Source organism: Microcaecilia unicolor, chromosome 5, assembly GCF_901765095.1.
Source record: "Microcaecilia unicolor chromosome 5, aMicUni1.1, whole genome shotgun sequence".
Classification (NCBI taxonomy): Eukaryota; Metazoa; Chordata; class Amphibia; order Gymnophiona; family Siphonopidae; genus Microcaecilia; species Microcaecilia unicolor.
Window position 1 is genome coordinate 222,351,036 of NC_044035.1, and position 15,009 is coordinate 222,366,044.

General features: G+C 44.6%; 1 long non-coding RNA gene across 2 annotated transcripts in view; it reads left to right on the forward strand.

Annotated features, from left to right (window-relative positions):
* LOC115470552 overlaps window positions 1–13,804 on the forward strand; it is a 103,558-nt gene extending 89,754 nt beyond the window's left edge. For both annotated transcript variants that reach the window (XR_003942220.1, XR_003942219.1), the window contains 2 exons: window positions 11,097–11,197; window positions 13,640–13,804. This is a non-coding gene — a long non-coding RNA (uncharacterized LOC115470552). The remainder of the gene's footprint in view (window positions 1–11,096; window positions 11,198–13,639) is intronic.
* Window positions 13,805–15,009: the final 1,205 nt, after the last annotated feature.

The following is a 15,009-nucleotide window of genomic DNA, read 5'->3' on the forward strand; positions in this document are numbered from 1 at the left end:
GAGGAGAGATGGGCGCCTTTCGCCGATAATGGAAAAAAAGTATGCGTTTGTAGCTAGAATTTAGGGCACTTTTCCTGGACCCTGTTTTTTCACGAATAAGGCCCCAAAAAGTGCCCTAAATGACCAGATTACCCCCAGAGGGAATCGGGGATGACCTCCCCTGACTCCCCCAGTGGTCACTAACCCCCTCCCACCACAAAAAGTGATGTTTCACAACTTTTTATTTCACCCTCAAATGTCATACCCACCTCCCTGGCAGCAGTATGCAGGTCCCTGGAGCAGTTGTAGGGGGTGCAGTGGACTTCAGGCAGGTGGACCCAGGCCCATCCCCCCCCTACCTGTTACAATTGTGCTGCTTAATGCTTAGTCGTCCAACCCCCCCAAACCCACTGTACCCACATGTAGGTGCCCCCCTTCACCCCTTAGGGCTATAGTAATGGTGTAGACTTGTGGGCAGTGGGTTTTGAGGGGGATTTGGGGGGCTCAACACACAAGGGAAGGGTGCTATGCACCTGGGAGCTCTTTTACCTTTTTTTTTGTTTTTGTAAAAGTGCCCCCTAGGGTGCCCGGTTGGTGTCCTGGCATGTGAGGGGGACCAGTGCACTACGAATCCTGGCCCCTCCCACGAACAAATGCCTTGGATTTATTCGTTTTTGAGCTGGGCGCTTTCATTTTCCATTATCACTGAAAAACAAAAACGCCCAGCTCACAAATTGTCGAATAAAACATGGACGTCTATTTTTTTCGAAAATACGGTTCGGTCCGCCCCTTCACGGACCCGTTCTTGGAGATAAACGCCCATGGAGATAGACGTTTCATTCAATTATGCCCCTCTATGTATCATAGACCATGGGGCTCATTTTCAAAACAAAAAATGTTCAAAATATATCATAAGTTGGCAGAAGGATATTTTTCTCTCAAAAACATCCAAGTTGTGATTTTTGACTCTCCGATTTTATTCTCCACAGTTCATCCAAATTTCTAGGTATGTGTTGGGGGTGTGTTTTGGGTAGACATGGACGGCAACAATGGAACAAAACAAAAATGTCTGGGGCCAAAATTAAGACAATTTGGCTAGTGTTACGTCCCTCACCTGTTCAACGCTCCTCCTGGCTAAGTCATTCCTCAGCTTTGTTCAAGAGGGACAAGGTTCAGTCTTAGGAGGGTCGGTTTCAGTTTCCTATGTCTGGCAGCCATCATCCGGGTTGGATCAAGGACAGCAGCCATCTTGGCTAGCTCAGGAGGGGGCAGCCATCTTGGAGTAACGAGGTCAGGAAGGAAGCCCATATTTGGACGAAGGCACCTCTGCTGATGGGGGCAGCCATCTTGAATCAGCTGCACATACTTGAGCCTAATTCCTCCACTACTTAAAGCCCTGCCTTCAGTCCTTCATTGCTTCGGCCTCATTTGTTCTGAGGAGTTGCTGTCGGAGTGCTGTTCACCGACTTTCTTCTGTTCCTGATTTCCTGTGTACCGGACCTTGGCTAGTCTTCTCGGATTACGCTTGTTTGCTGCCTGCCTTGACCCTGGACTGAATTGACTATTCTTTGCCTGTTGGAGTTCTGGTTCTGGACTATGTCTGTTTCTTGCTATTCTGGTCAGTGGCCGTGCAACCCCGCCGGTTCCAGAAGTCCTGGTGGCTACCTGCAGCTGGGAGCTCATCTCCCGGTGAACGGTGGTCGCTTCCCAGGTGAAGCTAGGGGTTGTCTGGCTGCCTGACCGAGTGCGGTGTCACTCCATCTCTGCCATGCTCAGTCGGGGCACAGGGGCTCACTACTACCGGGTCATAACAGTAGGCTGAAGCCATGAGCTCGCCAGACAGGTCCGAGCTGTCTCACCTGGCTCAGGTTCTCCACCAGCAGCAGGAGCAACTAACCCGCCTGTCCAGCGCCTTGCAGAAGGTCTGCAGTCAGCTACCAGGACTCCAGCGGCAGGCGGCTGTGGTCTCTCCAGGCTCTAGAGCGGAGACTTCCGCTGCACGTCTGCGACTTCCAGAGCCACCTCGCTTTGACGGTACTCCCGCAGCTTGCCGGGGGTTCCTGAACCAGTGTCAGATCCTGTTTGAGCTGCAACCGGAGGCTTTCCCGTCTGACAAAATAAAGGTGACCTACATCATCTCCCTGCTTTCCGGTGCCGCGCTGGCTTGGGCGTCGAGTCCGGTTCTGGCAAACCTGGAGGAGTTCTTGCGGCAGTTCCGGATGGTATTCGACATTCCTGGCTGACCTTCTTCTGCCTCAGGGGAGCTGCTGCGGATCCAGCAGGGCTCCGGGTTAGTTGGGGCGTATGCTGTCCGGTTCCGTACCTTGGCCGCGGAACTCAGGTGGAACCAGAAGGCCTTAACAGCCATTTTCTGGCAGGGTCTGGATGGCCAGATAAAAGACGAATTGACTGGCAGAGAGATTCCCGCTACTTTGGACGCCCTTATTGCACTCTGCACACAAATCGACATCCGGTTCCAGGAGCGAGCCCAGGAGAGGGCCACGCAGCCGGCACCGCAGAGATCCAGAGGCCTTCCCCGCCGCCCAGAGACGCCCAGGTCCTTCGAAGAGGGTTCAGAAGGAACCAAGGAGGAACCCATGGTACTGGGGCGGCATCGCCTGTCCGGGGAGGGGAGGAATGGCGCTACTTGCTGGAGGGAGCAGCACATCCGGTGACGGTGATCACTGACCATAAGAACTTACTCTACCTCCAAAATGCCACCAGATTGAATCCACGCCAGGCCTGGTGGTCTCTGTTTTTTGCTAGATTCGACTTCCGCCTCATTTTTAGGCCGGGGGAGAAGAACGTCCAGGCGGATGCCCTGTCCCGCAGTTTTGAGGCTCCCGGGGACCAGGAGGAGCCCTATCCCATGCTGAACACAGCCTGCATTCCCGCTATACCCGGGGCTAGTGCCGCGTGCCAGAAGGCAGTACCCGTGAGTCTTCAAAGGAGGGTGCTACGCTGGGGGCACGCTTCTGAATTCGCCGGACACTTCGGGTTCCGCAAGACTCTCCATCTGATCTCCCGAGCGTACTGGTGGCCCCGATGGTGCAGGATGTGCTGCAGTACGTGTCCACCTGTCCAGTGTGCGCCCGAACTAAGAGCTCTCATCAGAAGCAGTGGGGTTTGATGCAGCCCATGCCGGTACCGCAGCAACCCTGGGAGGACCTGTCCATGGATTTCATCACTGATCTGCCGGCCTCCCAGGGTAACACTGTCATTTGGGTGGTGATCGACCGGTTTTCCAAGATGGCCCACTTTGTGCCTATGAAGACCTTACCCACAGCTGCCAGTCTTGCCTCCAGTTTCATCACCCACATTTTCAGGCTCCATGGATTGCCCCAAAGGATCATTAGTGACCAAGGCTCCCAGTTCACCTCTCGTTTTTGGAGAGCATTACGTTCAGCCTTTGGGGTAACCATGCTCTTCTCATCGGCGTACCATCCGCAAACCAATTTACACTACTAACACGGGTTAAATATCTTAATTATCGGTCAATCCAATCATCTATCCCTCTACATTGACCTAATCTTCTTTTGTCAGAATCAATACAAGATTTTTATTTGTTACAAACACATTACTTTATTCAATTTAAACATAGTTAATAAAAGTTTAACAATCTACTTATATAAGGACTATGTTCTGTATTAACGCCTATGATACTCTGTATAGTTTCTTTAAACTTTCATGACACAAGAACGTCAATAAAGCCAGATGACTTATCTTGTCTTCATTTCAAACGACGAAATGTTACGTATTCCACCATATAGTTCATAAAAGAGTATCCATAATTAGTCCGTTGATAAACAGAAAACAAAATCCAAAACAGGATGAAATTCACAATATCCTCGGAGTGGGTCAATATTCTCTGAAACAAATGACTCCACTCAAACCGGATCCTTCTGTCAGGTTTTTCTTCACAGCGATGTTTAATCTCACATTCATACATATATATCCACAGATCTCATCTGGGATGCTTGCTCTCTAGCTGGATAAGCTATGGCAGAGAGCGTAAGCATCCGCAATGGCAAACCCAAGGCTTGGGTGCTTCCTAGGGATTGTTTAATGTCTTTTCAATAAGATGGTGGAAAGGGTCAACCAGACGGTGAAGGCGTTCCTCCGGGCTTACTCTAATCAGCGCCAGGATGACTGGTCCTCCTTGTTACCCTGGGCTGAGTTCACCTACAATAACAGTCTACATTCAGCTTCCCGGACTACACCTTTCAGCACCATGTTATGTGCGGCTGCTCGGCATGCCCCTCGCTGGCCTACCTTTTTAGAGATAGAAGATGCTATATGACCTCAAGAAAGGAGTGATGCTGCTGTTGAAAGCAAGGAGGGTTCTATAGATTCCAGGGATGAGATACAATTGTCCTTCTTCAAGCAATGATTTATTTGAAGCCACTTATAAAATTTGACATGTGCTAATGAAAAATGTTCTTGCAATGTCAAAAAAGACATTAATTCTTTGTTACTCTGACAAATATTTTTCAAGGTCCAAATTCCTTTTTCTCTCCATTCTTTCCAGCACACAGTGGGGGGCCTTTTTACTAAGGCGTGTAGGAGTCTATGCGCATCCAACATGCATCAATTTGGAAGTACCGCCCAGCTACCGCGTGCCTCGGGTGGTAATTCCATTTACATGCACCCGATACATGCGAGGCACTAACTTGGCGGTAATTTCAGTGTACATACGCTGATGATTACCGCCCGGTTAACACGTGAAACCTCATGGGTGGCAGTAAGGTCTCAGAGTCAAAATGGACACGCACTAATTTTTATTTTTTTGCATATTCATTTCCCCCCCCTCCCAAAAGGACTGTTTTGTAGGCACGCTGAAAAATGGACCTGTGCGCCTCCAATACACGCTCCTATACCAGTGCAGGCCATTTTTCAGCGTGCCTTAGTAAAAGGGCCTCTGGATTTGTTGATTTTAATTTGAGAATTAAAAACCATAGAGACATATATAGTGAATTGATAAAGGAGTGATCCAATGTTTTGTCAAATTGAATAAGACAATTATAGGTGGAAAGTATAATCAAATTTGATTACACTCTCCACATAAGTTGTAGCGTGTTTTATAGAATTAGGATATATATGCAACTTCCTGGATCTCTCAGCTCTGTATACCCTTACTCATGCTTTACTGACCTCACAGACTGACTAATATAACTCAGTTTATGCAGGTGTTACTAAACATCTGCTCTCAAATGTCTCCAAACATTACAAATCACTACTGCTTGTGTACTATGTGGCAATCGTAGATATGATTCCGTGACCCCATTACTGATTAGATTAAACTGGCTACCCATTCAATAGCACATTTGGTTCAAGGTTCCCTGCCATGCATATAAGGCCTCCTATCTTGGAGTTATCTTTCTGCCTTGACCATTTCCTACATGCCCTCCCATTTTCTTAGATTTCTTGATGCACATTACATGGTTCTCCCAATTTCCAAACAGATACATTATGAATCATCTCATGGCTTTCAATACCATCTCTATGCTGATGACTCCCAAATTTACCTCTCTACCCCTGTAATCTCAACCAGCATCCAGACCAAGGTTTCAGCCTGCCCTTCTGATATCGCTGCCTGGATGTCCCAACATCATCTAAAACTTAACATGGTAAAAACCGAGTTTCTCATCTTTCCCCCTAAACCTACCTCTCCTCTCCCCCCTTTCTCTATTTCTATGGATGGCACTCTCATTCTCCCTGTCTCATCAGCTCGCAACCTTGGAGTCATCTTTGACTCCTCTCTCTCCTTCTCTGCTCATATTCAACAGATTGCCAAAACCTGTTGTTTCTTTCTCTATAACATTAGCAAAATCCGTCCCTTCATCTCTGAGCACTCTACTAGAACCCTTATCCACACTCTTATCACCTCTTGTCTTGATTATTGTAATCTGCTTCTCATCGGCCTCCCTCTTAGCCATCTCTCTCCCCTCTTCAATCAGTCCAAAACTCTGCTGCGCGACTCATTTTCCGCCAAAGTCGCTATGCTCATATTAGCCCCCTCCTTAAATCAATTCATTGGCTCCCTATCCATTTCTGTATTCAATTCAAGCTTCTCTTATTGACCTATAAGTGTATTCACTCTGCTGCTCACCAGTACCTCTCCACTCTCGTCTCTCCCTACGCCCCCCCCCCTCGGGTACTCTGTTCTGTTGATAAATCTCTCCTATCCGTCCCCTTCTCCTCTACTGCTAATTCTAGACTCCGTTCCTTTTGTCTTGCTGCACCTCACGCCTGGAATAGTCTTCCCGAGCCTGTGCGTCTAGCTCCGTCTTTGGCCGTTTTCAAGTCCAAACTTAAAACCCACCTCTTTACCGCTGCTTTTGACTCCTAACCACTACTCACTTGCCCTGTCCTTTAACTTCACCTATTTATTCCCTTACCCTTAATTGTTCTGTCTGTTAACTTGTCTTATCTAGATTGTAAGCTCTTTGAGCAGGGACTGTCTTTTTGTGTATGGTGTACAGCGCTGCGTATGCCTTGTAGCGCTATAGAAATGATAAATAGTAGTAGTAGAATCCACTAGCAATTCGGCCCATTTCTTCACACTTCAAAACTTTGGAATGGATTACCACCACCTCTTCATAATGAACTGTAATTTAGAAGGTTAAAGTCTTTGTTCAAACTTTATTTTAGTTAGCCTTTGGAAATCAGACCATAGATGATGGGCAATGCTCTCTGGGGATTTCCCCTCTTCATTATTATCTTTTTAATGCTCTTCTCTGTGCCATTTCTAATTCTGCTACATCTTTTTTGAGATGCGGTTACCAGAATTGCACATAATATTTGAGGTGTGGTTGCACCATTGACAAATACAAAGTCATTATAATATTCTCAATTGTGTTCTCCGTTCCTTTCCTAATAATTTCTAACATTCTGTTTGCTTTCTTAGCTACTGCTGCATACTGAGCAGAGGCATAATCAAAAGCCGATTTTGGGTGTCCACAACTGCTTTCCGTCGCCGGAACGACCAAAGTTTACGGGGGCGTGTCGGAGGTATAGCGAAGGCGGGTCTTGGGCGTGCCTAACACATGGGCGTCCCTAATGAGCACTTGGACGACTTTACTTGGTCCTTTTTTCTTACAACTATGCCACGAAAAGGTGCCTGAACCAACCAGATGACCACCAGAGGGAATCGGGGATGACCTCCCCTTACTCCCCCAATGGTCACAAACCACCTCCCACCCTCAAAAACATTTTTTATATATTTTTTCCAGCCTCTATGCCAGCCTCAAATGTCATACTCGGGTCCATTGCAGCAGTATGCAGGTCCCTGGAGCAGTTTCAGTGGGTGCAGTGCACTTCAGACAGGCGGACCCAGGCCCACCCCCCCCTACCTGTTACACTTGTGGTGGTAAATGTGAGCCCTCCAAAACCCACCAGAAACCCACTGTACCCACATCTAGGTGCCCCCCTTTACCCATAAGGGCTATGGTAATGGGAGAGAGAAGAGAGCTACTGAGCGATGCATCGAGTGACCCTGTGTGTATGATGACTCCCTGCTGTCTCCCCTCCACGTCCCCATCTGACTCTTCCCTCATTAACTCTTTTCATCACCTTCCTCCCATGACCCCCCTCTCTCTCTCTTTACACCTTCCAGCTGTGATGTCTCCCTCCCCTCTCTACTCTGTCCCCCCATCCCTATGAATCCCCTCCACTCTGTCTCTCTCACCCCCTTCCCCTTGTCTCTCACCCCCCTACTTGGCTGTCTCTCTGCTCCCCCCCCATCTCTCCCCCTGTCTCTTTCTTTTCCTGATCTGGTCTCTCTGTATTACCACCAGGCTGTTCACTCACTGCACATTTGCAGAAGGGAGGGGTGGGTGGGGAGGTCGTAGGTTAGCACTTTGTTGCCCTTTTCTCTTATGCCTTTTCCCTACGCCTGGAATAGACTTCCTGAGCCCCTATGTCTTGCCCCATCCTTGACCATCTTTAAATCTAGATTGAAAGCCCACCTCTTTAACATTGCTTTTGACTTGTAACCACTCGCCTCCACCTACCCTCCTCTCCTCTTTCCCCTACACATTAATTGATTTGCTTGCTTTATTTTTTGTCTACTGGATTGTAAGCTCTTTGAGTAGGGACTGTCTTTCTTCTATGTTTGTGCAGCACTGCGTACACTTTGTAGTGCTATAGAAATGCTAAATAGTAGTAGTAGTAGTAGTACAGTTGGGAGGAGAGGGTTTGGGGGGCTCAGCACACACGGTAAGGGAGCTATGCACCTTGGAGCAATTTCTGAAGTCCACTACAGTGCCCCCTAGAGTGCCCGGTTGGTGTCCTGGCAAGTCAGGGGGACCAGTGCACTAGAAATACTGGCTCCTCCTCCCACTGCCAAAGGGCTTGCATTTGGTCGTTTCTGAGATGGGCGTCCTCAGTTTCCATTATCGCCGAAAATCAGAAACGACCAAGTGTAAGGACGACCATCTCTAAGGATGACCTAAATTTCCAGATTTAGCCGTCCATGACCGTATTATCGAAACTAAAGATGGACGTCCATCTTGTTTCGATAATACGGGTTTCCCCACCCCTTCACGGGGATATCCTGCGAGGACGTCCTTAGAAAAACTTGGGCGTCCCTTTCGATTATGCCCCTCCATGTTGTCTTTAGGAAATATCCCTGGACAGCAAAAAAAGAAGAATAAAAAAAAGGTCCCACAGAGGTGAATATAATGAGGTGAGATGTTTTGTTTCTCTTTAGATAATAGGCATAACATAGGAATTTAAGGGGAACATTTCAATTAGACACATTGTTATAAAATTGCTTCCCACATGTTTTGCATGCCCCCTCACTTAACTCACCAGAACTCAGTGTGACTGTCACACACTAATATGTGTAAATCCTGTATACAGCAAAGACAGCCAAAGACTGTTGGGGGGGGGGGGGGTGTTAAAATAATGACATGGATAAAATAGACACCTTGATATTATGAACTATGAGAATAGATTAACAAAGAGAGATATATTTAGTTTAGGGAAGTTAAGATTGATAGATAGTGAGGTTGGCTATCTTCATAACAGAGTTCAAAAACAGACAGAGGATTAATTACAAAGATAACAAAAATCAGGTCCCCATCTCTTCTAGGAAAGGGATCAGACTTTGATCTGCACTCCCAGACCTCAAAAGCTGCCAATGTGTGAGGTTTTCAGATAATTCTAATGAATATACATAAAGGAAATTTACCTGCCTACCACCTTCATTGTGTGTACATTTCTCTCATGCATATTTATCCGGGACAGCCTGAAAACCTGGCCTTGAGGACTGAGAATGAAGACAAAGGGGTTAAGAAGTAATAAACGGGTTTCAACTACAGATTGTGATTTGATATTAGGAAGAACTTTCAACTGTAGGGATACATTAAGCATATAAGCAATGTAAAAGTTAGCTAAGGAGGTAGTAGGCTCTTCATTTAAATTCATTTGGATTCACTTGAGGTGAAATTCTGTGTCACAACTGGCCTAACCCAAATCCCGCACTTTTAAAACAGATTCCAGCAGTTCAGCAACTGGAATGCTGTTGTGGGGGGGGGGGGGGGGGGCATTTTATGTGGTTGACCCACTGCCAGCCATGTAAGTGCTTCTCTCTATTGGCCCATTAATTTTTACTGAAATAAATCAATATTACAAAATAAAAATAATATTGCACAACAGACTTAGGGTGCATGTTAACTGGATTCTGGAAGGAGTCAATGTTGGTTTCCCCTTGCGAAGATCTGTTGCTGCAGAGGCTGAGTTGGGGGATGAGCCAGTAAAATAGAACACTCCCCAGGTAGATGTAAACGAAGGTTTGTAGTGCTATAGCCCAATAGATGCTGCTTCTAAGTGAGCTGAAGACCAAAATGTGCACGAGGAAGAATACTTGACATAAAAATGATGTGCAATGAGTTCTATCTGGTCCCAGAAGTTCTTAACTACAAGAAATGAATATTGGTTTTTAATCTCTACTTGATTCGAATTCAAAATTCTTACAGTTGTCTTCAAGGCCTTGGTGCCTGGTCCTCCTGACTATGTGTCCAACACTTTATGCCCCCTCCTATACATTTATTTTTGTTACATTTGTACCCCACGCTTCCCCACTCATGGCAGGCTCAATGTGGCTTACATGGAGCAATGGAGGGTTAAGTGACTTGCTCAGAGTCACAAGGAGCTGCCTGTACCTGAAGTGGGAATTGAACTCAGTTCCCCAGGACCAAAATCTACCACCTTAACCACTAGACCACTCCTCCACATTAACTTCTTTCCCTGCTTCTTCTGCCAGACTTCGCCTAGGGATCTCTTGTGACTGTGCCTTCTACTACCTTGGGCATCATCTAAGGAACTCCCCTTTCTTTAGATATTAGACAGGAACCATCTTTTCTCAAATTCAAGAACTAGATCAAATCTTGGCTTTTTTCAGCTCACTTATGGTTAACCTCTCCCTTTTTCTTTGCCTCCCAGTGTGGACAGCCTTCCCTGCAATCTTCTCCCTCACTACTTCTCTCGCCTGTCATCCTCTGCTCCCCATCTAGCTCCATCTTCCTCACAGCATGGACAGTTCTTTGTACTTTCTCTCTCAACTTCCTATCAATGCTCCCCCCCCCCCCCCCCCCCCCCCATTTTTGAGTTTCCCTTTCTTTAAATTCCCTTAAAGCTCTGTAAACTGCTTAGCGGCTCTCTTGTGTGATTGGTAGCATATCAAGCTATTGTAAATAAATAAAATATTAATACTTTTTAAATTTTGTATTGTATATTTCATTCTGCTATCCTGATAAAAATATGAATATCTATTGTAAGATATTTAGGAGCATATCAGACATATGCCTATGTGGAACGGTTTAGCTGTAGGCGATTCTATCTAGAGGCAGGAAATGGATTAGGCATCCTCTTAATGACCATTATAGAATTGTCTTTCTGTAATTCAGCGATCCAGCTGTACATAAAGATCAGCAGTTTGAGTGACTGCAACTTATTTATTTACAATATATGTATATGTCAGATTTTAAGAACTGATAACAGCTGTGCCATAAAGGCCTAAAATATTAATTTTATTTCTGAAGCTCCTTCTTTTTTTTCTTAATAAATGACTGCTGTTGACTTCAATAAATGTTAAACTGTTTTGAATATTGCAGAACTTGACGCTAAGCCTGAAGGAGCACCAGAAGTTGAGGTACGCAGTATCAAGAACTGTGCAAGACTGGTGTGCATTTTGAGAAAATGCGTCTGTTTTGAGGTAATATATGTCAGTGTGATTTGTCCTTTGAATAAACATTTATATTCAGGAACATATCTAATTGACTTGAATCTTTCTAGAGGAACGTGGGAGCTTTTTTCCAATTCAGTGGAATCTGTACTCAAAACCCCATTGACAAAACTGATAGAGAGATGCGTAATACTGAAATCATTGCTAAGTGCCTACTTTTCTTACCTAGCCCTAACTCTGCTCATGTTGTCAAGTACTTTTATGCACTTAAAATTACTTGTCTAGGGGAAATAGGTTCACCTCTAGTCAGTTTGCAAAAGGGTCAATTTAGATGCTTAGTTCCCTAGTGATCTAGAGGCCCTTTTACTAAGCCGCGCTGGCGCCTACGCACACACATGTGCCAATTTGAAACTAACGCCCAGCTACCGCATGGCCTGGGCAGTAATTTCATATTTTACGTGCATCCGCTATCATGCTGGAAAATATATTTTATTTTCCAGCATATGGCGTTAACCAGGCGGTATTTGGCATTGTATGCGCATAGACAATTACCACACGGTTAACGTGTGAGACCTTACCGCTAAGTGAATGGGTGGCGGTAGAGTCTCAGACCCAAAATGGTCATGGACCAATTTTTATTTTGCTGCACGTCCATTTTTTTGGTTTAAAAAAACCCCACATTCTTTACAGGCGCGATTAAAAAATGGATCTGCATGTACCCAAAATACACGCCTACACTAGTGCAGGCCATTTTTCAGCGCATCTTAGTAAAAGGACTCCCTAATTTATTTTATTTGACCCAAAAGGTAATAGAAAGTTTAAAGTGTGAATAGGTGATGTTATCAGTATACACAAAATAAATCAAAAGCAGTTCATTGTCCAGTCAGCTGAAAATGCTCACCTGGTTGGGCAAATAGCTCAAAAGAGGTCCTGAGCACTTTTTGCTTCAAACTCCTTTAGATCTGCTTCCATGTTTCTCATGATATCTCTGTTTTACTATTTGATTACATCAGCGGCCATATAAGTTCTATTATACCAAAGTTCTTTAAGCATTCTTTAAAGCATTCTTTAAAATTCCAATTGATCACTGTACCTCACTCACAATTATTTTTGCAAAACAATGCATGGATCATAGCTTCTAGACGACGTCCGCTATACATCCTCATCATATCCATGAGAAAACTAATGACTTTCTCAAGCAATCTATCATAGCATGTACTGTGATGCTCACATTCATCTGAATTATATGTGGCATGTTGTCCAGGGGGCCTGAACAATTTAAAGGTCATGTGATAGGCCTGTAACAGGAACTTATTCGCTGATATCGGGTGCCTGTTCACTTTAGTGGAATTACTTTCTTTGGTAGTTCCTTTGTTGTGTTTCATTTTAAGAATAATCAAATAAGCAGATGCTTCAGTCCCCAGTATTTCCTGTCTGTTTTATGCTTTTAGCAATGATTCAACTTGAGGGAAAAGGGGAATATTCAAATCCCTCACACACTTGTAAAATATATGTGTGCTTTTTAGCATGTGTACTTACTTAATTGGATATATACCCCACTAACATCTGAGTCGAGAACTCAGTTCTATGTGGCTTACATAAAATTAAGCAGATATAGAAATACAGGATAAGGATGCACGATAAGGCAGTGAAGATAGAGATTTGTGGAAACAAGATTAGGGAAGGAGACCTAGTGAAGAGTAGACAGTTCCATGGTATTAGGCATAGATCCCATAGGTAAGTTAACAGAGCCAGGGTGGGAGAGGGGTTTTTCTGCTCATTTTCATTTAATATGCAACAACATGGGATATGTTATTGACATTCATAGGTCATTGTTTTACACTATCTTAAAAAGCAACAGAATTATGTTAGGAGATCTAGTTCATCTTTGATGCAGTGTTAGCACTCAAAAAGCATTCTACGGTGTGGATGATTTATGCTTTACCTGCTTTAACAAGGGCTAGTTCAGCTTCTACACATTCATAACACCTATGAAAGATACTTCTACATGAGTTTTTTTTTTAAGTTTTTTGGGATAAGCAGTTTTTCCAGTACACTAAAAAATAAACTTCAGACAGAAGATGTTATAGGACATATTCTATAATCCACCAATCAGATATTGGCAGCCAAGCCCTGGAGATAGCATGTTTTTATGTGCCACATGGTACTGTGTCTTCCCCTTCATCACTCTTAACATTCAGGGTTGATGAAGGAGTCCACACTCCTCCTCTACAACAGATCTCCAAATAGGGCTTCTTGTTTCTTTCAGTCTCTCTCTGCCAAGACCTCACATCTCCTCTTAGGTAATGAAAATCGGGCAAGACTACCAGGGTCTCAGAAGGTCTCAGGGTCAATGTCAATTGTACAGAGGCAATCTTTATACAGTACTATCATCATCTTCGAAATTGCTATAACCAAAACAGTCAGTCATAGTTATCCTTTTTGTCACTAGTATCTCTCTTATTTTCACAGTACCTTCCTGAAGATCCTTTTCCTATATGACTGATGCATCCATCATGTCAGAAGTCCTCTCAATCGTCTGGAGACCTGAAGAGAAGCTAAAATTCCTTGAACAAGAAGTTTAAAAATAAACATTAATTAAATCAAAATTACAATAAAATCATTTGCAGCAAGTCACTTATGCTTCCTTTATGTTCATATGCAAATTGCTTCTAGAATATAGTAAAATAAAGTTATTCTGTTCAGTTGTTTCAATTTTGAGGCTTAGAGGATCACCAGTGGGACAATTCAAGTGGTATGAAATACATCAATATGAGATGGAAAATTTAGTATATGTACTATTTTCACAGCACTAGGAAAGCACAATTCAAGTACATCTATAAAGGTAAATAAGAATTTACCAGGGTAACGTGACTGAATAAAAAGTGCCTCCTCAAATGTGGCTAAGCACTTGCACAGTGTCTCTCTATAGACATGTTTAAATTAAGGAGGAAAATAGTGTTCATACATGAAATTTCAAAAACTACATGTGCTTTTTTGCTTCTCCTTGGTCACTCACTTAAATTACAAGGGCAAAGTACATGGACATATTTACCCCCCTGTTTACTAAAACACACTAGCGGCTGCCGTATGCTAAAGCTGACACAGCTTAGTAGACAGGGGGGTTAGTATGCATACTTTGTACCTGTTCCCTTTGAGAAACGGTGCAATATCTCTTGGCTATCCATTTACTTTGCACGCTATAGACCAGGGGTTCTCAACCCAGTCCTCTGGACACACGTAGCCAGTCAGGTATTCAGGATATCCACAATGAAGTAGGGTAACAAAAAAAAAAAAAAGTAAAGTAATGATGTTACTTGGGAGAGGGAGCAGATATGCCAAGTCACACACATTTGGCATGTGACACACACATTCAGGCCCCTTCTCCAGCTCACAAGCCTAACTGCCACAATCTCACATATTGCTACATTGCCTGCAGGAGCAAGGAGCCATCTTCAGTTTCTGTCTTCAAACTAGTAGCATCTCTCACTTTCTCCTCCTCCTGCCCCTATGGTCCTCTAAACTTGCCTATGCTGGTAGCACTGCAGAAACACAACTTCCAGCCGGCACAAGGCCTTTCTTCTGCCATGTCCCACCTTCTCTGATGCTACTTCCAGTTTTGGGGGTGCGGGGCAAGGCAGAGGGAAGATGCTAGGCCAGCAGGAAGCAGAGTCTCTTTGGCCCCGCCAGCTGAAGACGTGTCCTGCGTGAGTCCCACCTGTGCTGCCAGAGCAGTGCTCAGGTTGGCGAAGCACTTCAGCCACAACAACCTGAGCATGCATGAGAGAGCCAACATCAGCAGCTGAAGCGCACCTGCTGACTTAAGTGCTGCTCAGACACCA